The sequence below is a fragment of the Pogona vitticeps genome, chromosome 1 (assembly GCF_051106095.1).
Source record: "Pogona vitticeps strain Pit_001003342236 chromosome 1, PviZW2.1, whole genome shotgun sequence".
In the NCBI taxonomy this organism is placed as follows: Eukaryota; Metazoa; Chordata; class Lepidosauria; order Squamata; family Agamidae; genus Pogona; species Pogona vitticeps.
In genome coordinates, this window is record NC_135783.1 from 6,491,969 (window position 1) to 6,514,666 (window position 22,698).

Consider the following 22,698-nt stretch of genomic DNA (forward strand, 5'->3'; position numbering starts at 1 on the left):
CTTGCTTCGACATTCACTGGAAGTTGTGCAAAGTTCCGCCTCTCAATCCCGTCACCCTTTTCTAGGGTTTCACATGTGTTTTATAGAATCCTAGAATGATGGAAGGGGCTTCTAAGGCCATCCAGTCCAGCCCCCTGCTAACAGCAGGAATACAGATCAAAGGAAAACGCTAATCGATCTCTCATCCGCCTTCTTCTCAAGATCGAGCCATTTCCTAAACACGTCCCGTACCCTGGGAGCCCTATTTAGGTTTGTTATGAGTCCGTTCCAATTTCATGGCGCATGACGACGACAGTGAGGGGTGTTTGGTGGTCTCAAAAACCTAGCAATGTTGCCCACCACCAACCCTGGAGGGCAGAAGGGACCATTCTGAGTCCAACTCTTCTTTTGAAGCCTTCTCGTTTAAATGGGAGGGGTGTGGGGGTCTGGTTGGGAACGGGCCCCTCTTGACCTGAAGGGACTTGGGTAGCAAATTGGGAAAGATGTGACATTTAGTGTGGCCTCATCGTGGGTGGGATAAACTCACGGTGTGGCTTCGTCTTACCAGACCAAGACATGTTGGGACTTTTATTAAGAAACCTGTATTTGGTTTCTCTGCTTGGTGCATGCCTTTTCTTTTATCACAATTGATTTTATATCTTGAGACATCCCGAGCTGGAAACACTCATGGCCTCAGTCCTATAGTAATCGGAAGTCAGAAGGTCTGCGTGTGCAATGGGCACAACCGTGAGAGAGATTCTATTCATGTTCGATTAAGCTAGATTTAGGTGCAAACCCCAGTTTGTGATTTCCTCCCTGAATCACAACGCAAAGGATGAATGCATAGGACGTATCTTTTGTGAAATGGAGGTTGAAGACCAGGATGGCTCGGGACCCCCTCGTCCAAAGTCACACAGGACGCCTGTTGTTGTGTGTCTCCTCAGAAGTCTTTTCTCGGCAACACTTCAGTCGCTCCTGGTAACAGGTGCTGATCTCAACTTCGTTGTCAACACAGGGACTGCTGCGGCACTGGCCTCCTCGTTGCCAGCAGAGCCGGGTGGATAAATTCAAGCCATGTCCTAAAAAAAAAAAAGATTTAAACATTTTAAAAATGAAATTCACAATCACTCATCCTCCACCAAAGACATATAAGAGGTAGAGGTGAGGAAATTCCTCTCGTGATTCATCATAACAGACTCCATTTTAGTATAACTACAATTCCCAGCTTCCTTCCATTTCCTTACAAAGATATACTAAAATATTTATGAAATGTGAGGGGGTGTACTCACTTCTGTGATATACTGTACATCTTTAAAAGTAATTCCTTGTTTTCTTGGTTTTCTAGCTGGAGCAATTACTTAGTAACTAGAACAATTACTTAATAACAATTACTAGTTAATGACACCCATCAATCACAGTGACAGATCATCTCTTCTCCTTATCACAATAATACACCCACAACAAGACACACTAATCACCCATCTCCTGAATAGGACAAAAGCCTGTCTTACAGCCATAAATACTCCACTCCCAAGCAAACTACACCAGAGCACAGAGTGCTGTCCTCTGAAGATGCCGGCCACAGAGACTGGTGAAACGTCAGGAAGAACAACCTTCAGAACACGGCCAAAGAGCCCGAAAAACCCACAACAACCAATTACTAGTTACCTACAGAAATTACTCAGTAATAATTACTAGTTACTTAGGAACTTTTAAAAATCACAATGGGCCGTGGTACAAGATACACAAGTAATGAACCCATCTTCCTTTAACTACTGAAGCATGTCTGTCTGTCTGTCTGTCTGTCTGTCTGCCTGCCTGTCTGTCTGTCTGTCTGTCTGTCTGTCTGTCTGTCTGTATGTATGTATGTATGTATGTATGTATGTATTTCAATTTCTATATTACCCCATTTGTATTGCCACATTCTGGGCAGTTTTTTTTTTTTTTTTGGACTTATATACCGCCCCACAGCGCTACAAGCACTCTCTGGGCGGTTTACAATTATACAGGCGACACATTGCCCCCCCCAGCAAGCTGGGTACTCATTTTACCGACCTTGGAAGGATAGAAGGCTGAGTCAACCTTGAGCCGTCTACCTGGGATTTGAACCCCAGGTCGTGAGCACAGTTTTAGCTGCAGTACAGCATTTTAACCACTGTGCCACGAGGCTCTTTTAATATGCAGCTGGAATTGGTACACTGTAAAATATATGACTCTGTCTCATAGCAACAGTTTCATATACCGAAGCCTTAATTTTTGCAAAGGGGAATTAATAACAAGTAATCAGTTACTTGTAAGTGGGTCTTTCCAGGTGCCGAGGACCCATGGCCCCCTCCATGCCCCTTACCCAAAGAGATGAGGAGGGTGGCAAAAAGAGCCGCAAGTAATCCTGCTCGGCGCTTCATTGCTGGGAACTGAACCGGGATGGCGACGAACTGCAATAAACCTATAAAGGCGGAGAAGAGGATTAGCTGCTGGACAGCTCATGGGAAAGGAGCAGAAATGGGTCGGTTGCCACGCATTTGACTCACGGTGTCCGTTCACCAGCGTCCACATAGAAGAGAAATCCCGTTGTCTTCCCAACGGAAAGAGCAGGGCCAACGGAAAAAGATCTTTCTCCCTATTGGCCAAAGCCAGTCAGATGACCCATCTGGAATGTTCCATTGTTTCCATTCATTTCCTCCACTGGTCGCACAAACTGTTCACAGATACACACTCTGTGAATGCATTTCATGTCTCTGTTTGTTTGTTTAAAAAGCTTGTACCCTCTTTTCAAATCAGACCTAGGATTGTGTATACCGTAAAGCAACTTCACAATCCGTTATTATGTGCCGTCGAGCCAGTTCTAGTTTAGTTTCAGGTCCAGCCCTTCCCAGGGTCTTTTAGGAATAAAGTCCTCCAAAGTGGTTTCCAGATCAAGGTATAAAATACTCAGAAGACATTTAGCCTTCCCTCCTTCTGGCATTGCTCTGCGATGATGTTTCTTCTTCTCCTGGAAGGCCCTGTGTGGGAATCCGACTTCCAACCTCCTGTACCTAATTCTCAGAGTGTATAAAGGAGCTTTATAATTGGTTAGAATTCTGCCCCACTAAGACAAGCTCTGCTTTGGTTGGTAACTCTGCAGAGTTGTGAATTTCTGGCACCATTCCTTTTCATTAAGCACTATAAGTCCAGAGACTCACAGAATAGAGAATAGCTCCAAGTTCCTCATATAGTCCACCCCTTTCTCATTAGCTAGAAGGTAAGGTCTCAACAAGTCACTCAGAAGCATTTGGAAGAGAAAGAATAAAAACGTTTCTTTACTTACAGTTGTGAACAGATCAAATGAACAAATTGAAGGCTTCCAGCAGACTATATTGAACTCAGAGCTCTCATTGAACTTGGAGGCAAGAAGGAATGGTTCGTTAGGGCTGGACAGATTAGCAGACAGTCCATCTTAGAAAGGTCCATCCCAACCACACCCGCTGCAGGCAGCATGTGAGGTTGTAAAGACTCCAACAATTCTCAACAAGAGAACCTTTTGTCTGAGTTTTGGGTGGTCCAAGGTCTGCTCCTGCCTGAGCCGGAAAAAGGAGTGCCTTTCCTCTCTCGTGGTGTGACGCTCCCTTCCCACGGCATGGCTCCCCTCTTGACGTAGATCTGGAAAGTTCCGTATAGAACTGAACCAGCTGCAGAACACAGTGGATGAGACTCTTGGATCTGATTCTCAGCTGTCTTTCTCTAAGAAGAAGGGATGATCAGGGGGACCTGCCAGCTCACCCGGGCTGTCGTCTTTGAGAACCTCCCAGATGTTTCACCGCTAGCTGAGGGCAGCTGCCTCGCTCTGCCTAACGAGAGGGCCGGCCGAGATCCTCAGCCCGAAGGACTTCAGGGTTGACATCCACTGGGATGGCTTCCCAGACAAAGCAAGGCCAGCTGATATTCCCTTGTGTTCTCGCTCACGCTCAACCCCTCCCTCCCTCAGTGTGCATGTTTGGCTATGTGTGAGAAGATAAAATGCAGAGTCTTACAAATGTACCATTAGCAGCTCCTTGACATCATCATCTTAGAACTGCAGAGCTGGAAGGGACCCTGTAGATCATCCGGTCCAGCCGCTGTCAAGGAGGCACCACAGGGGAATCGAACTCCCAACCTCTGGCTCCAAAGCCTCTTTTCCAGGGAGTCTTTCTCTTCTCATAAGATGGCCAAAGGATTGGAGCCTCAGCTTAAGATTCCATCATTCCAGTGAGCACTCAGGGTTGATTTCCATCAGAAGGGATAGGTTTGTTCTCCATGCAGTCCAGGGGACTATCAAGATTCTCCTCCAGCACCACAATTCAAAGGCATCAATTCTTCGGTGGTCAGCTTTCTTTATGGTCCAGCTCTCACTTCCATACATCGCTACTGGAAAAAACAGTAAATACAGTAGGATTCCTCTTATCCATGGGATCAGTATCCACTGATTCACTTATTCATAGTCTGAAAACATTGAAAATATTAAAAGAAAAATCCTAACCACCAGAGACTGTGCTTCAGATCTTGGCTTTCTAAGTCAGCATCACCTCGTTCTTGAAGATCGGAAGGTGAAAACCAGGGATCTGTGAGCAAATCCCAGATCCCAGATCCACAGTTCTTCAGGAAATCACGTTGCCAGCCCATTCGTATCCCTCTCCTGGATCTAGAGCTAGATTACTTTTTAAGCCCACGTCTTTACCTATTACTAGGTTTCATGACTGCTGCATTGAAGCATCCAACATGAATTTGACCAAACTCCAGGAGGCAGTGGAAGACAGGAGGGCCTGGCGTGCTCTGGTCCATGGGGTCAAACATGACTAAACTACTAAATAACAACGATGGGTTTGAAAATTAACCCATCCTCATTATTGACTGCAATGCTGGAAAAGCAACTTGTCACATTACTTTCCAAAAAGATTCTCCTTATGTCAGTTTCCATAACCACCTGGCCCAGAATCCTTGTCAGTGACATCAGGAATGTATCCATCCATGTTCATGTTTTCAGACAGCTTTCCTCCAAACCTATCCTGCTTACATCAAATAAATCAGCAGGTAAAGTTTTAAGCCCATTTCCCAAACATTTATTCAGAAAAGCTTTAAGGCAGTGGTCCCCAACCTTGGGCCTCTAGATGTTTTTTGACTTCAGCTCCCAGAAATCCTGGTTAGCAGAGGTGGTGGTGAAGGCTGCTGGGGGCTGTAGTCCAAGAACATCTGGAGGCCCAAGGTTGGGGACCACTGCTTTAAGGTTCTGTCTCTTCCGAAAGTCACACGGGCTCAAAAACAGCCTAACGAAACTAAAATACAGAGGTATGCATCCCGTGGGCCCCTCTGAGTGGTAAATACTCATTCTGCTTCCTCGGTTCTAGGACAGAAAGTTCCTTGCTTTGTGAAAAGGGAATGCCCTGTTCTTTCAAAAGATATTATCAAAACTGGCTCACAAAATTTCCTATTGTGAGTTTTTGAAAAAAAAAAATTAAGTAAACAGTATTGTCCTCTGGGAACAATAAAGACTTCAAAATGTTATGTTTCCTTTAGATCATGGTTCACGCTTCAGTCTGGCAACCCCTAGAGATGCTAACTATTGGCCAGGCTGACCGTGATTTCTGGGAGGTGGAGATGAAAACATCTAGAACTGTGGTTCCCAGCCTTGGGTCCCCAGATATTCTTGGACTAAATTTCCCAGAAACCTTCACCACTAGATGTGCTAGCAAGGATTTCTGGAACTTGTAGTCCATCTGGGGATTCAAGGTTGGGAGCCACTGATCTAGAGCAGTGGTTCTTAACCTTTGTTACTCAGATGCTTTTGAACTGCAACTCCCAGAAATCCAAGTCAGCTCAGTTGGTGGTGAAGGCTTCTGGGAGTTGCAGTCCAAAACTCCTGAGTAACCCAAGGTTAAGAACCAGTGATCTAGAGGACAAACTATTGCCTTAGATCCACATTTGCAGCACTGGTTATTTAGGTACTGTAAAAAGCCATCCTTATCTGCGGGATTGTTATTTGCTGATTCATAGTCTGAAAATATTAAAAATAAGAAAATAAGAAAAAGAAAATAAGAAAATAAAAAAATTAAGAAAAATGCTAGCCGTTTCCCCCCCAAAATAAGACTTAACCTGAAAATAAGCCCTAGTGTGACTTTTCAGGATGCTCGTAATATAAACCCTACCCCAGAAATAAGCGCCAGTGAAGTGAAACCCTGCCCTCCACCCTTGTGCAGCAACCAGAAGATGACATGTCTGTATTTGAATAAATGTAGATTTTTGTACATGGAGAAAATAAAACATCCCCTGAAAAAAAAGCCCCAATGCATTTTTGAAGCAAAAAATAATATAAGATCCTGTCATATTTTGGGGGAAACACAATAGAAACATATTTCTAAAGATGAAGTTACCAGAATTGGCCCTAGAGGGAGGCAGAGATCATGCCATGTATAGCATTTGCTAGAGAACTGTATTTCCACAAGGACATTATCAGTACTGGCCACTAGACTGAGCTTTTTTTATATATAGCTTTGTTTTTTTTTTTTTGTTGCTTCTATCCACATCCATGGATCCCATCAATGACAAAAATGAGAACTTATCTGCCAAAATTTTCTGTTCCATTTGTTTGGTCGTTTGTGCCAAAGGCGTGAAGTTCTTCCGTGAGATCGGAGCTGGGGGTGGGCGGAAAGGCAGACCAGACCCACGCCGCGGTGCCAGGAACCAACACAGACCTATGTTGTTCTCACACGGAGCCTTATCGCTGGTGGCCTGGAGGCGGTCCTGCAATGGAGGGAGGCAGGGGGGAGAAGAGACGAAGGCGGATGTGGCCGGAGCCACCTCCAAGTTGGGAAGGCATGAAGGCATCTCGTCATGGGTGGAGTGGAGGGTTCGTGGCGCGGCAGGACATGGCCTCGTGAAGTGGACAGATCCAAGGCTGGTTTCTGGCATTGAACAGAAACAGGATCAGTTTTCCAGGAAGATAAAATTAATTTGCAACAGAGTCAAGGAAGGGAACTTCATCATAAAACAGAACAGGGGCCAAGAACCCCTGGATAGCTCAGTGGTTTAGGCATCTGGCTGCAAAGTCAGAGGTTGGGGGTTTGAATCCCCCACTGGGCCTCCTTAACAGGGGCTGGACTCTATTGGGTCCCTTCCTGCTCTGCAGTTCTAAGAGGATGATGAACATCTCAGAGCTGATACAGTGCAGGGGTGGTTTTAAACTACAGCTGCACTTCCCTCCTTCGTTCCTTCGTTCCTTCATTCCTTCGTTCCTTCCTTCCTTCCTTCCTTCTCTCTCTCTCTCTCCTTCCTTCCTTCCTTCCTTCCTTCCTTCCTTCCTTCCTTCCTTCCTTCCTTCCTTCCTTCCTTCCTTCCTTCCTTCTCTCTTTCTCTCTCTCTGTCTCCTTCCTTCCTTCCTTCCTTCCTTCCTTCCTTCCTTCCTTCCTTCCTTCCTTCCTTCCTTCCTTCTCTCTTTCTCTCTCTCTGTCTCCTTCCTTCCTTCCTTCCTTCCTTCCTTCCTTCCTTCCTTCCTTCCTTCCTTCCTTCCTTCCTTCCTTCCTTCCTTCCTTCCTTCCTTCCTTCTCTCTTTCTCTCTCTCCGTCTCCTTCCTTCCTTCCTTCCTTCCTTCCTTCCTTCCTTCCTTCCTTCCTTCCTTCCTTCCTTCCTTCCTTCCTTCCTTCCTTCCTTCCTTCCTTCCTTCCTTCCTTCCTTCTCTCTTTCTCTCTCTCTGTCTCCTTCCTTCCTTCCTTCCTTCCTTCCTTCCTTCCTTCCTTCCTTCCTTCCTTCCTTCCTTCCTTCCTTCCTTCCTTCCTTCTCTCTTTCTTTCTCTCTCTCTGTCTCCTTCCTTCCTTCCTTCCTTCCTTCCTTCTCTCTTTCTCTCTCTCTGTCTCCTTCCTTCCTTCCTTCCTTCCTTCCTTCCTTCCTTCCTTCCTTCCTTCCTTCCTTCCTTCCTTCCTTCCTTCCTTCCTTCCTTCCTTCCTTCCTTCCTTCCATCATCTAGTGCTGGGGCACAACTCTGGGCAGCTAACAACAATTAAAATACAACCACCCAACACCACCCACAAATACAGCATTAGGAAACCAAGAGACGTTAAAAACCCAAGGTATCTCTCCCCCCCCCCCGGCAAAAGAGACAGAAACAGAGATGGTAAAGGGAAATTAAGATCAATTCAGTACCTGGGCCAGGAAGATGTCAATGGGCTGACACAGGGATCTAACCACGACGCCACACTGGGAAGATATGTAAGAGGGATTGAATTCAGCAGAACAGGCATTTCATCCTAAGTCGTTGCATTGGTTTAAGTAGCTGGTTGTGGAGCCAGAGGTTGGGAGTTCAATTCCCCACTGGATGCCTCCTGGGGGAAGAGCCAGCCTGGGTGGCCTTGGGCCAGCTGCACAGTCCCAGGGAGCCCCCAGAAGAACATGATGGTCAACCTCTACCTCGGAAATCCTAGGAGGGCAGAACTGATCTGACAGCACACAAGTATTGTTGTTGTAGTAGAACAAATACCTCCAGGATATGGCGATGTCTAGATCTCCTGCCAGCCTGACCATTTCCTAATGGACTTCACTACAGAACCTCCCCCCAGGCAGCAGTTGGGTTGGGACTGGGGTCTGTAGACCAAGGCAGATGGAAAGAAAGTGGCAGTGAAGCTGGGTCTGTTTTGTTCCGCTGTTCCTTCTGCATTTTCCTAGGTAGACTGGAGGTGCAATAGGTCTCCAGTAGAGGGAAACAGAGGGCACTCTCCTGAGTCTTTCTGCTCTGCTGATAGCAACTAAGAGCAATGTGACACTGCGCCTAATAACACACAACACAACATATAGTTTCCCCAAGCATAGTAACTTTAAACAACAGTGATTTTGCAGTTCGAAACACTAACACAGAGTTCTTCAGGCAAGTAACTCTCCCATTTCAGTTTCACAGTCATATTGGGTAATAAAGAACCCACAAATATTATTGTTGTTACATTTCTATTATATATTAGTATACTTCTATCAAACGGATACCCTGTATGGGGTAGTAGACAAGTGACGGATGAGAATTCTGGAGGTCTGTGTTCGAATCCCCGCTCGGCCATGGAAACTCACTAGGGGTGTGGAACTGGTAAACCCACTCCTTAAATGTCTCAATTACCTCAGAAGCTCTATTAGGGTTGCTATAAGTAGGTTCCATTTCGATGGCGTGGAAGAACAACCATCAAAGATTATTTGCATTATACTCCTACCATATCTTATGATGCTATCATTATATTAATAATTACAATTATACTAATAATTGTTCTAAATATAATCATATAATTATACTATACTTTCAGTGAAATTGAAAGAGGATGTAGCAAAGCAGGACTGGCGTTCAATGTGCACAAGGCAAAAATCATGACACAACTTTAGCACTGATGATGAAAAGAATTGAATTAGAGATTTTGTATGCAGTAGGCCCGTCATATTTCGCGGATCAGTACTAGCAGCTTTACTTATCTGCCGCCTAAAAATATCCAAGTAAATTAGAAATATGTGTTTCCAAGGTCTATTACTGGAACTGGTCACTACAGGGAACCAGCTATATATTGTGTTTCTGTATCCACACTTAGAAGGGACGTGGTGGTGCTGCGGGTTAAACCGCAGAAGCCTCTGTGCTGCAAGGTCGGAAGACCAGCCGTCGTAAGATCGAATCCACACGACGGAGGGAGCTCCCGTCGCTCGTCCCAGCTGCTGCCAACCTAGCCGTTCGAAAGCATGTAAAAATGTGAGTAGATAAATAGGTAGCACCTCGGTGGGAAGGTCATGGCGTTCTGTGTCTAGTGGCGCTGGCCCCGTGACCATGGAAACTGTCTGCGGACAAAAAGCTGGCTCTAGGGCTTGGAGACGGGGATGAGCACCGTGCCCGAGAGTCGGACACGACTGGACTAAAGGTCAAGGGGAACCTTTACCATCCGCACTTTCTGGTATCCACAGGGTGTGGGTGGCGTATGGAGCTGATCCCTCCACAGAGACCATCGTCCTACTGTACCTTGGTTCAATCTTCAATCTAAACGGGGATTGTACCCAAGGAATCAGAAACCAGACGTGAGTCAGACTTGATAGCACATAAGAATAAGAATCTAGGAGCTGAAAGGTTGGTGGCAGAGTTGTGCTCCGTTCTCGACAGGCTTGCTGGAAACATTCCACTGAAGGCCCTCTTCTCCCCCTTCTACCAGGAAAGGAGGAATTTCCCCAGAAGCACCTGAATGAGTTCAGAAGAATATTTGCATTGCTCTGTGATGCAAAAGTCTCCCATTTCTCAATCAGACAGTAGATCTTGGCACATAACAAATTATTTAATGATTGCTGGACTCTTGGCCAGAAGAGGCTTCACATTAGCGAGACTTCGTGTTTTACCCTCTAAGCTCATGGAGGGAAGATTTCAACATAAAGCGCCTCGGGTCCTTTTCAGGAGAAAGATGGTGTTCTTTTAAAAAGCAAATTAATAAATAATGCTGCTCTTTCACAATATAGAGTATAAAGGCTGTTTTCAAAAGGATTTCCCCCCTCTTTTGTTCTGATTTATTTGGTGTAAGCAGGATGTGTTCTCAGGAAAGCATTCCGAAAACATGAATATGGATAAATAAATATTGCTTTAAAACAAAACACTTGCAGACAATCGCAATAAGTTTGCTTCGCTTCAAGGCTCAAGAATGTGTGGCCTTTCTGTGTTATGGTCCTTTAGCATTTTTCCTCTCTCTCTCTCTCTCTCTCTCTCTCTCTCTCTCTCTCTCTCTCACTCTCACTCTCTCCTTAAAAAAAGGAACTCAATCCTATAAGCAACATATTTGTAACTAAGATGATTGCGGTTATTTCAAAGGCATACGTTGCCACTGTAAATAAAATAGCCCAACAATGGGATTAAAAGGCAATGGAATAATAAGGTGGGTGTGCGTATATATTTACACTACTAATTCAAAAGAGTTTGTAAATACATCACAGAAGACCTGGAAAGGTTGACTCATCGAACCCGGTTCACAGGACCGACTGAGGCTGCTATACGCCGCTACTGGTATAACAGCACTCGAATGTTTGCAAAGCAGAGGAGACGGAAAGCTGAGGGGCGCACCGCTGAGCATGAACACTGTAGTGGCATGTTCGCAACACACTGTTCAGGGAGGGACTCCCCACCATTTGCCTAAGTAACAAATGTTAGTGAACCAGGCTTTTCCAGAGCTTGAACAACAAAGAAAACCCATTCCACGACTCCTCACAACGTTCAATTTGTTTCACGACTTCTGACTTGTGTCTTGTCTTACATAGCTGATGTGTGTGCCTTTTCCCACCGTTATTCATTTCCCCCCGCATTCCCCTAAATGTCCTGTTTCATATTTCTGGGGATACATATTACCTAGGCTGGGAATCACCAAGATATTTCATGATAGCTGCAAAAGAAACTAAACCTAGCAAAGAATCTTCACAAAGGAAGGAGTTTGCTTCTTATGGTTGTTGTGTTTTTTTCCAGCTGTTTGGCCATGTTCTGGAGGTTTTTCTTCCTAAAGTTTCAGCAGTCTCCGTGGCCTGCATCTTCAGAGCTAGAACTCTGTTTGTGTTCTAACTGCTGTCCTCTGAAGATGCCGGCCACAGAGACCGGCGAAACGTTAGGAAGATAAACCTCCAGAACATGGCCAAACAGCCCGAAAAACCAGCAATAACCGTCAGATCCTGGCCATGAAAGCCTTCGAGAACAGTTTGGTTCATAATTGAAAATGTAACTTCTGGTCCCATCTTGTAATGCTTCCAAAGCTTAGAAATGTTCCTTGGCTGGACTACAACACCCAAAATTCTCCAGCCAAGGATTCGAAGCCAATCTGAGCTGATAAAACTCTCTCAACTGGTCAGCAGAGCACCACTTAATAGGTCACAGGAAGAGATGGGCATGAAACAAACAAACAAAGCAAAGCAAAGCAAAGCAAAGCAAAGCAAAGCAAAGCAAAGCAAAGCAAAGCAAAGCAAAGCAAAGCAAAAAAAAAAAAAAGAAACCCCACGAATCAGGGTGTTTCATGGTTCATTTGGAGAGCTTTGGGGAAATGCACTTCATCAGAATGAAACAAAATGCTGAACTTTTATCGGCGTTGGCGATTCATAGACTTTGTCATTGGACGTGTTGTTCCTGGCCAAACAGCCATGAACAACACATCAATCAATGCCCTAGACGTTGCTGGGGTGGACCTAGAGAAAACTTGGTGTAGGATTTGCATTCTCGAAGGCTTTCACGGCCGGGATTCGATGGTTGTTGTAGGTATTTTAGGCTGTTTGGCAATGTCCCGAAGGTTATTCTTCCTAACGTTTCACCCGTCTCTGTGGCTGGCATCCCATAGACTACACCAGAACACAGAAAGAGTTCTAGTTCCTGTCCTCTGAAGATACCGGCCAGTTGAGGACTGGTGAAATGTTAGGAAGAAAAACCTTTGGAACATGGCCAAAGAGCCCGAAAAACCTACAGCAACCATTTGTGTAGGATTGACTGTCGGGCCAGGCAGCCAGTCATGGCAGTCATGGCATCTCTTTGGATCCTTGAGGAGAAAGGTAGCATCTTAATATTTCAAATAAAACAACAAAAAGAATAACAAAATAAAATAAAAGTAAAATAACAAAAACAAAAGCATAATGATAATAGATCCATATATTGACTTGTGTGCCCATCTAGATGGCTAAACATGCTCAGTGTTTCCTCCTAGGGCTTCCTTTCCAGTTCTCTGATCTTGCTGTTCTCCTTTGAATTTGTTCCAGTTTTTTTGGCATCTTTCTTCAAGTATGGCGTCCACAACCGTAGACAGGGAATTTGGTGAACCCAGATTTATTTTATCTATTTCAGAAGGACGGCAGTGAGGTACTCATCTATTCAGCACTGCTTGGGCCACGTCTAGAGTACTAGCAACCGTTAATCCATCCCTTCTGTGTTCTTTCCTCGTGACCAGGAAACAAATCTGTTGAGAAATGAGAGTCTGTTACCCCACAGAGCTCTGCAAACAGTCTTTTGCAACAGTTCAAGAAAATCCACCATGAAATGGTTAGTGGAATTACTGGCTACATGAGGAAGAGGGTCCTTCCTTGTCTGACTGGAATCTGGCTGGTGGGGAGGTCCTGTTCTGAGGACCGAGAGGTTGCCCCAAAGGGCAGTGCAAGAGGAGAAGGACCTCAGTTAAAAAAATCTCTGCTTTCCTGGGGAGAGAAAAATCTGCTTGGTGAGAGGAAGCTGGAAGGACCAGTTACCTGGTGGGGAAGAAAACTGGGAGGCATAATTACCTATCTGATGTTTGAGCCAGCCACCGCTCTAGAGTTAGGGTTACCAGGTCTTCGGCTTTCCCAGCCCCTGAGATTTGAGAGTCAGGACCTGAGGGTGTGTGTCCTTGTGATGTCCCAACAAATATACATTTATACAACACAAAATGTATATGTGTCTCTGTATGTTTCCATCTGTCTGCTACGAAAGACCAGATCGTTGCATTTGCATACCATAGGATTCTGATCAAGCACAATGTGTCTGGAGTCAGCCAGGCAGCTACGTAAGGCAGGTGTCAATCTGTCATACAGGGACATTTCCAAACAAGTAACACCGACAGGGTCCAACCTGGGACAGGGACCAAAATATACGGCTAGGCTTGACAGAGTTGGCAGGAAGAAAGGTCTAATGGCCAGAATGTAATGGTGGCCAGATAGGGCTTAGCAATATAACAGTGTTACGATGGGAGAGTTAGTTCTCTACTAGAGAAAAAATAGGTCTGCCAATAAGTCCAGAACATGTAAGTCAAATACCGAAAGTCTAAGAGTGATGAGTTACGTTGCATTTTACATATTTTTACAAACCCTAAACGTTATTTCATGTTTTGACCAAAAAACAGAAGTGATCATTTAGTGCCATTTTGCTGGTACAAAATACATGTAAGGGAAAAACATCAAATTTAACTCTAACAAATGGTTTTTAAAGAAATCAATACGCCTTCAACTGCTGTGTGCAAACTTTGCAAGTTAAGGAGAGAGAGAGAGAGAGAGAGAGAGAGAGAGATCCCACAATGCGAATTGTTTCAGGACAGGACAATCTGTCCGAAATGCTGTGTCTAGAGGAACCGGTTGGAAAGCAACTGTTGGGAAAGAGATGAACAGGAAACAGTTGCCTGCAACGATTACACCCGTGCAGGTATTTCAACATTTCTTGAACAGCACTACTCTATAAGTAAAGGGAGCATCCAAGTTGTATCCAGAGCCCTCGCCTTTACACCGCCTCCACGGCTGCAATCGTTGGGAGAGATCTCAGATTAATCTTCAGCCATGAGGATTCTTTACTCCCTATTTGCTCTAGTTTTTTTCCTCTTTCAAGTTGTTCCAGGTAAGGCGGGAATCTCACCTTTCTGACTTTTAAACAGAAAGCCATGTGGGGGTGTTGGAGATGCACACAAGGGAAGGAGAGAGAGAGAGAGGGAGAAGGAGGGATTAAAAAAACCCATTATAATAATTGAGATCCTCACTGATATACTTCTTCCATGATAACATTTTCATGGTGCTCTTCAGCGATGTGAAAAACTTCCAGACCAGCCATTCAAAGTCAATCATGAGTCAGTTCCTGCTTCATGCTTTATGGTCTTCATGATGTGGCATAAAAACCAAGAACTGCTGAGAGAGAAAAAAGGAAAAATATAAACATAAGTGGTTCGTCCTCACAATCCTCTTATTCCAGTCAGCTGAAGTTTCGGGAGAGGAAAAGTAACAACAACAACAGACTGGCTATTCTCTGAGCTGAATTGAGGCCTTGGTCCTGATTTGGATTTTTCTCCAGGCTACGAAAGGATGGAATAGCTACTGGTATATAGCAGCAGCAGGAGAGAGAACTTGATGAACCTCGGTTTCTTTGATTTATTTCAAAAACAAGGGAATGACCTGAATGACACATGAAAACCTGGGTCACCTCTGTCAGTCTGTTTGGGATTAGATTTGGGCATGAATGGGGAAACTGGCTGTTCATGGTAGTTCATGGTTCGTTGGTATTCACGAACCACAAACTTTCGTGACAAAACGAACCGTTTCGTGGCTTGTGCGATTTGAGATTCCCAGGAGCAATAGAATGGCTCTCACATGAATCGGAGGGACCAAACGTGCCACGAGTCTCCAGCTGATTCTCCTTCTCACTCTCTTCAAGTTTGGTGAAGGCTGGATTTAGGATGTCCAAGCGACAGCCCCCCTCCCTCCACAAAGCTGGCTACCCAGGAAAGTGTTTTTTTAGCAAATGATCTGGGAAAAATTAAAGGAGTGGGTTGAGGCAGGATGTAGCTCCTCAGGAGGTTGAAACTGAGGAGGAAACAGAAAGGGGAGAGACGGGAGAAAGGGACTAGCTAGCAAAGTGTCATCTTCTCATGCCAGCTGCTGCAAAAGCGAAAACACCATCTGAGCGGCCCGGGTGCGACTCCTATAACTAGCTACTCCCAGACAACAGACCTTGAGCTCCGTGGTTGGCTGCCTGAGCTGCCAATCAATTCTACACAAAGTTTTTTTTTTCTAGGTCCACCATGCCTAAAGAATTGACTTGAGTGGCTCCAGGCTGTCTGGCCAGGGACAACGGGCCTGAACATGAAGCACACCAATAGTTTGCTGTTTCGTTTCGTTCTGGGCAAGCCCGTTTCCCCAAATGAACCACAAAATGGCCTAATTTGTGGGTTTGTTTTATTTTTGCTTCCTGGTTCATCTCTATTCAGGACTCAAACCTCCTTTGTGGGTGTGATGTGTTTTTGCGATTACAAGTGGCACTCGGACCAAGGTCCCATTCGAAGCTGGAGTAACACTCAGTTCCAGCGGTGTAGTTCTCTGAGACTTCGGTAAAAAAAAGGAGGGATGAAATGAGCTTCCAAGCTTCAGGGTGGGGAGCGAACAGCTGGACTCATGGGCTCAGTCAGTGTCCAACCTACATCTCTGGTGGCCTTTGTGCTTTCCGGCCTCGGCATCAGGGGCCCCTCCAGGAACAAACTGCTTCTGGAAAGGGTTCCTCCTCGCGAAAGTGTGGAAAAGACACAACCACTCACACAACCTGTCTTATTTATTTATTTATTTATTTATTTATTTATTTATTTATTTATTTATTTATTTATTTATTTATTTATTTATTTATACCCCGCCTATCTGGCCCACCGGACCACTCTAGGCGGCTTCCAAATATAAAATCAAATAATAAAACAGACAAATACATAATAATCAAACAAGAACAGCAGTAAAAATAAAAAGGAAAAGTAAGAAAAAAATCAAGAGTTGGCTGGAGGGAAGGCCTGAATAAACAGCCATGTTTTTAATTGGGTTTTAAAGGTGCCCAGCGTGGGGGCCGCGCGAATCGCCGGAGGGAGATTGTTCCAGAGGCGAGGAGCCACCGCCGAGAAGGCCCGGTTTTGTGTCTTCTCCTTCCGGGCCTCTCTCGGCGCCAGGCTCCTCAGCCTCACCTCCTGACTCGCGCGGGTGATCCGGGTAGACCTTGGTGGGAGGAGGCGTTCCGCCAAATATCAGGCAAAATCTAAAGAAACCAAACAAGACAAAACCACGTGGCACCTTAAAGACTAACTATATAATTCTAACATAGCCTTTTGTAGATGCATCCCCTTCATCAGACATGGAAAAAGAATGTTGAATAAAATATCAGTTTAACAAGTAAAACACACACAACCTGGAGATGCATGAATGCTGTGCCCCAGTACTTCTGCCCCTTTGTCTATACTGTGTTTCGGCTCTTGCAGTCTTGCACAGCTTGGGTGCCAAACATTGGCATGATGAGATGATTCCCCAGCTGGACATGTGTCTGAGTCCCTTTTCAACTATTTTGTCTCCCAGTTTTATTTCTGCACTCCTTCACTCCCACTTCCCCTACTTTGGAATGACTGAATGGAAAAGACAATAAGGGTAGGAAAGGGAGAAGGGTGTAGGAGAAGAGGAAGGCCAGCCACGAGATGCATTGGCTCAGCCAAGGAAGCCATGGATTGAGGTTTGCAAGACATTTTGGAGGTTATTGATTCACAGGGTTGCCTTAAGTTGGAAGCGACTTTATGCCTGCTGGAACAAGAATCTGGCAATGGTTAGGTTGGTGACAGAACTTTGGTCCATTTTCTGGTCAGGTTTCATGGAGAGTTGCCAGCCAGACAAAGGGAAGGAACCTCTTCCTCGTCTAGCTGGTAATTCCACCAGCTACCACTCTTTATCAAGAAATGGTGGATATTCTTGAACCGTTGCAGAAGATTATTTGCAGAGGCTTTGGTTTATTTCATACAGGGCACACTCAGAGCTGTCAAGAGCTGAGAGGTTTCTGCCAAGTTCCGCTAAGTAAGCCATGCCGTTATGCATCCCTCCCAGCCAACTGTGGCATCAATGGGAGATGCTGTGCAAGTAAGTTATGCTGGATCCACCAAATTTGCAAACACTGGTTACATGATTTAGGGCAGTGGTCCCCAACCTTGGGCTTCCAGATGTTCTTGGACTTCAGCTCCCAGAAATCCTGACCAACAGAGGTGGTGGTGAAGGCTTCTGGGAATTGTAGTCCAAGAACATCTGGATGCCCAAGGTTGGGGAACACTGATTTAGGGGAATAATTAGTACCAAACCCGTTGTGTTGATTGGGAGACTCGGGCTAGGTAAGAACGGAGGCCATCTAAATGCTGCTGGATGGCACCTTCCATCATCCTTCATCATTGGCTATAGTGACTGAGGTTGCTTGTACCTATACTGGATAGTATTCTTGCTTGCAGCATTTTTGGCTGTTTGGTTGGGTAGCTACCGGTACCTTATTATCGGCCTAAGGATCTGGATTATAGTAGAAATGTAAATCTTGATTTAGCTGGCTGGATAGCTCAGTAAGTTGGGTATCTGGCTGCAGAGCCAGATGGGAGTTCTGTTCCCTACTATGCATTTCAGAAGAACCAGCCTGGGCAAGCGGCACAGGGCACCCCCCCAGAAGAAGGGAAGGGTAAACCAGTTCTGAGTATTCTCTACCTAGAAAACTGTGAAAAGGCTCAACACAAGTCAGAATAGGAGAGCTTCCAGCCAGACAAAGGGAAGGGCCCTCTTCCTCGTCTAGCCGGTAATTCCACCAACCACCCTTCTTTATCAAGAAATGGTGGATATTCTTGAACCGTTGCAGAAGACTCTTTGCAGAGGCTTGTGGTGTGACGGTCTCTCATTTTTCAACAAGATTGCTTCCTGGCCATGAGGGAAGAAACAGAACCCCACACTGATGAATTAATGATAACTCTCTTGGCTGGTGGGGAGGTCCTGCTTTGAGGCCTGTGGGGTTGCCCCAGAAGGCTGTGCAAGAGCAGAAGGACCTGTAATGTCACAGCAAGTAGACCATAGTGTACCAACTGCAAAATAATATGGAAATATGGAAGACTAAGGCAGATGGTACATCTTGGCTGTACACACTCAATTCTAAGCGCATATTATACATGCAGCAATCCTTCCCAAACAGTTTCGTCGGGTAGAACGAAGATTGTACCATCTGGGAGTGGGGAGAAAATGGGTGCCAAACCAGCACTGCATTATCTACATTTCAGCCAAAAAGTCTTGAGGAAGTTGGCTTACCAAACAGATAATATGGAGCAGTCCCCGCCCAAGATACGACACACAAGGAATAAGGGAAGAGGAGGGAGGAGGAAAAATAGTGGTTATGAATCAACCTGGATCCAGGTCAGGTTTATTACTGTTCAAGGCAGGGTATGCCTCTGTGATCAGAGGGGTGCCAGATGCTTCTTAAGATGTTGTCTGCCCCCTTTCTCTATATTTGTGCTCATTTCCTTATTCCCCCAACAGCCATCCTCTTAAATAAGATTCTTATTTTGGTTTATTTCATACAGGGCACACTCAGAGCTGTCAAGAGCTGGGAGGTTTCTGCCAAGTTCCGCTAAGTAAGCCATGCCCTTATGGATCCCTTCCAGCCAATTGTGGCATCAATGCGAGATGCTGTGCAAGTAAGTGATGCTGGGGGCTGGACCCACCAAATTTGCAAACTCAGGTTACATGAACTACAGGTACCAAACGTGTTCTGTTGATTGGGAGACTCAGGCTAGGTAAAAAAGGAGGCCATCTAAATGCTGCTGGACTGCACCTTCCATCATCCATCACCATTGGCTATAGTGACCGAGGTTGCTTGTACCTATACTGGACAGTATTCTTGCTTGCAGTCCAGCATTTTTGGCCATTTGGTTGAGGATCTGGATTGTAGTAGAAATGTAAATCTTGATTTAGCTGGCTGGATAGCTCAGTAAGTTGGGTATCTGGCTGCAGAGTCAAAGCTTGGGAATTCTGTTCCCTACTATGCATCTTTGAAGAGCCAGCCTGGGTGGCCTTGGGCAAGTGGCCCAGGGCACCCCCAGGAGAAGAGAAAGGTAAACCAGTTCTGAGTATTCTCTATCTAGAAAACTGTGAAAAGGCTCAACACATGTCAGAATAGACGCAATGATTATTTATTAAATCTTGACTCATTTCATTCAAGATTTCAACAAAAGACATAGTGGCACAGCTCTACAATGGAGATGGAAAAATGAGAACAGAGGATAAAGAAAAGGCAGAGGGGCTCAATTCCTATTTCAGTTCTGTCTTTTCCCTTAAGACAGATGATGAACTTTCAAACAGACTGGACATGCAAGTGGGGGCAGGGACAGGATTGCAGCTGGACGTTGATAAACCAATAGTCAAGGAACACCTTGCCACCTTGAACGAGTTCAAATCTCCAGGGCTGGAAGAAGTGGATCTGAGAATAGTGAAGGACCTGGCTGGAGAACTCTCAGAACCGCTATCCATTATTTTCTTGAAATCATGGGAAACGGGGAAGGTGCCAGAGGATTGGAGGAGGGCCAGTGTTGTCCCCATCCTCAAAAAAGGCAAAAAAGACCAACCTGGGAAATACAGGCCTGTTAGCCTGACATCAATGACAGGCAAAAATTTTGGGCTGTCAGGCTGTGTTCCAAAACACGTGTGCAGAATATGGCCAGACAGCCTGAAAAAACGGCAAGAACCCTCTAACTTTTCCTTGTTTTGCAAAGCTTTTGACCTCTCTAGCATCTCTTTGTTGCAGAAAAAAACCCTTCTCTTTTTTGATGAAACAGAAAATGTTCTGGCTTAAGGTTATGATAAAATTATGAGGACTGACCATTTCCCCCCTCCCCTCCCAAAAAAACCAAAAAACCCCCACAAAAACTGGGTGGTCCATGGACTGAGCAGGGTTATATACAGTATCTGTCTTCAAAATATTGGAAGGGGGGACATGACCTTGGCCTGCCTGCCTGCCCCCCCGCCCGTCATCCATCCATCCATCCACGTCCGTCCATCCGTCCGTATCTATCTATCTGTCTGTCCATCCGTCCGTCCGTCCATCTGTCTGTCATCCATCCATCCATCCATCCATCCACGTCCGTCCTTCCATCCGTCTGTCCGTCCGTCCGTCTGTATCTATCTATCTATCTATCTATCTATCTATCTATCTATCTATCTATCTATCTATCTATCTATCTATCTATCTATCTATCTATCTATCTATCTATCTATCTATCTATCTATCTATCTCTGTCTGTCTGTCTGTCTGTCTGTCTGTCTGTCTGTCTGTCCGTCCGTCCGTCCGTCCGTCCGTCCGTCCGTCCGTCCGTCCGTCCGTCCGTCTAGTTAGTTAGTTAGTTAGTTAGTTAGTTAGTTAGTTAGTTAGTTAGTTAGTTATGTGTTTGTTTGTATTCCACCTTTTTTCATAAGAGCAACCCAAGGTGGCTTATATCATTAAAAAGACAATATGTAGAAGCTGAAAACAGTAGCTCTACAAATATTTTTTTAAAAAATTAAACAAGTATTACGTTAGAAACAGGAATAAAATCAATACTAGAACAACAGAGCACAACCACTCCTTAAAAAAAACCCTCTCAGCCCACCAGTTATGAAGGGAAAGTTTGTCTAAGCAGAAAAATCTTTGTCTGCTTGCGGAAGGACAGCAACGATGGGGCCATCCTAGTTTCCCGGGGTCATGACATTGTTTGAAGTCTTTGACTGCAAATCCCATCCTTCCCCAATTTGACCATTCCGTGTGAAAGACATATAAATGTGGCTCGCCTGGAGGAAAGGCCTAGAAGGCTTCAGGGCCTAGCTTAGGCCTAGCTCCATTCTAACTTCCTGTTTGGGGAGGAAGTTGCATTACTGCTCGCTGGGAGTTTATGGGGTTTGTCATCCAAAGAATCCAAAAGTTCCATGTCTAGAACCAGATGTTGTTGGAAAGAGATATTCTCTTCCCTCACCTCAGGGGTGAAGGCGAACCCTTTTACTGAAGGCCTGAAGAAGGCTATGGTGTCATCAAGGATAAAATCCTGTGCTTCTCTTTTTTTTCTGTGTGTGCAGAAAAACCTCTGACAGTAGAGGACTGCGCAGCCCTGGGGGGTTACTGCCACGTTCCCTTGAGCGAGGAATGTCCCTCCGGTGTCAGCTATCCAGCCAACTGTGGTATTAACGCAAGATGCTGCAAACCGCTCTCCTGAAGGAAGACACGGGCCATTCCTTGTGGAGCCCAAGCTACACAATCAGGAGGTGAAATACATGGAAAAGTGAAATCATCCGCTAATTAAACGCTGAATAAACATAAGATTTCACAACGTGTATCTTTCTTTCTGAATGCCGATTGCAAATTGCAGTGTGGAGATGAGAGTGGTGTTCACCTAATCCTGTTCAGGATTATGAGAGTTCACATAATCCTGTGAACCCTATTTGTTTACATGAACATATCTGTGGTAGAAACACTCATGACCATGATTTAAAGGAGTGACATGCAGGAGGGGCGTCTTTTTCCCAACAGGTAGAAATGAGGAAAGCAATAGTCTAAAGCACTGGTTCTTAACCTTGGGTTACTCAGGAGTTTTGGACTGCAACTCCCAGAAGCCTTCACCACCAGCTGTGCTGACTGGGGTTTCTGGGAGTTGCAGTTCAAAAGCATCTGAGTAACAAAGGTTAAGAACCACCGGTCTAAAGGACAGGATCCTCCACCGCCTTCTCACTCCACCTATGGAGGTTGATTGAACTGGCAGTTGAATCTAATCCCATTGTTAGGATAGGGATAGGATTATCTTCAGTGGACATCATGCTACCAGGAATTAGGATTGCATGAAGGTAATGGGTTGACCAGCACTGGTGGCTGGTGTTCATTGCAGCTGGTGTGTCAGAAGGCATAATGGGCAGAGCCAGGAGTAATCAATTTGAGCTGGGGACAAATATACCTACACACACACACTCTCACACAGACACAAGTGGCAGGATTTACGCCTCCTTCAGTCTCGAGAGACGATGGTAGCGTGCTCTGAAGGGAGGTCTTGGAACAACGTCTAGTGTGGCTGAGAAGGCCAATTTGAGAATGATGGTCCCTTCCACACTGAGGACAAATACAGTCTGTTCCCTGTCCAGCTCCCTGATTTTGCTGGTTTCGGGTTGGCCTCTTGGCCTCGGCCTGCTGGACAAGGGTCTCTTGAGCAAAGACCAAAGTCCAGCTGAATTGCATGCGGGACTTCCTCTTCGCCGATGATGCAGCCATTGTTGCTCACTCTGCTGAAGACCTCCAGAAGCTCATGAATCGGTTTAGCAAGGCCTGGCAAGCTTTTGGACTAACAAACCTGAAGAAAACACAAGTCATGGGCCAGGGGATGGACTCACCTCTCTCTATCACCATCTCTTCACAAGAATTGGAGGTTGTTCATGATTTTGTGTACCATGATCTCTGATACTCTCTTTCTAGATGTC

The 22,698-nt window shown here is 45.3% G+C and overlaps 4 long non-coding RNA genes across 6 annotated transcripts in view; 1 reads left to right on the forward strand and 3 right to left on the reverse strand.

Annotated features, from left to right (window-relative positions):
• LOC144584822 (uncharacterized) overlaps positions 1-17,061 on the reverse strand; it is a 274,399-nt gene extending 257,338 nt beyond the window's left edge. The window contains exon 1 of the long non-coding RNA XR_013539288.1: positions 15,992-17,061. This is a non-coding gene — a long non-coding RNA (uncharacterized LOC144584822). The remainder of the gene's footprint in view (positions 1-15,991) is intronic.
• On the reverse strand, positions 541-4,485 carry LOC140703290 (uncharacterized). Of its 2 annotated transcripts, none has more exons than XR_012082723.2 (2): positions 2,327-4,485; positions 541-1,058 (listed from the first exon to the last, which is right to left on the reverse strand). It is a non-coding gene; the product is annotated as an uncharacterized LOC140703290 (long non-coding RNA). The 2 variants fall into 2 exon arrangements; XR_013539285.1 differs by having other exon boundaries at positions 2,271-4,485.
• On the reverse strand, positions 6,281-8,236 carry LOC144584823 (uncharacterized). The gene is made up of 2 exons (XR_013539289.1): positions 8,128-8,236; positions 6,281-6,893 (listed from the first exon to the last, which is right to left on the reverse strand). It is a non-coding gene; the product is annotated as an uncharacterized LOC144584823 (long non-coding RNA).
• LOC140703294 (uncharacterized) lies at positions 14,163-21,553 on the forward strand. Of its 2 annotated transcripts, XR_012082730.2 has the most exons (4): positions 14,163-14,302; positions 17,215-17,328; positions 18,792-18,905; positions 21,313-21,553. It is a non-coding gene; the product is annotated as an uncharacterized LOC140703294 (long non-coding RNA). The 2 variants fall into 2 exon arrangements; XR_012082731.2 differs by lacking the exon at positions 17,215-17,328 and having other exon boundaries at positions 14,180-14,302.
• The last annotated feature ends 1,145 nt before the right edge of the window (positions 21,554-22,698 follow it).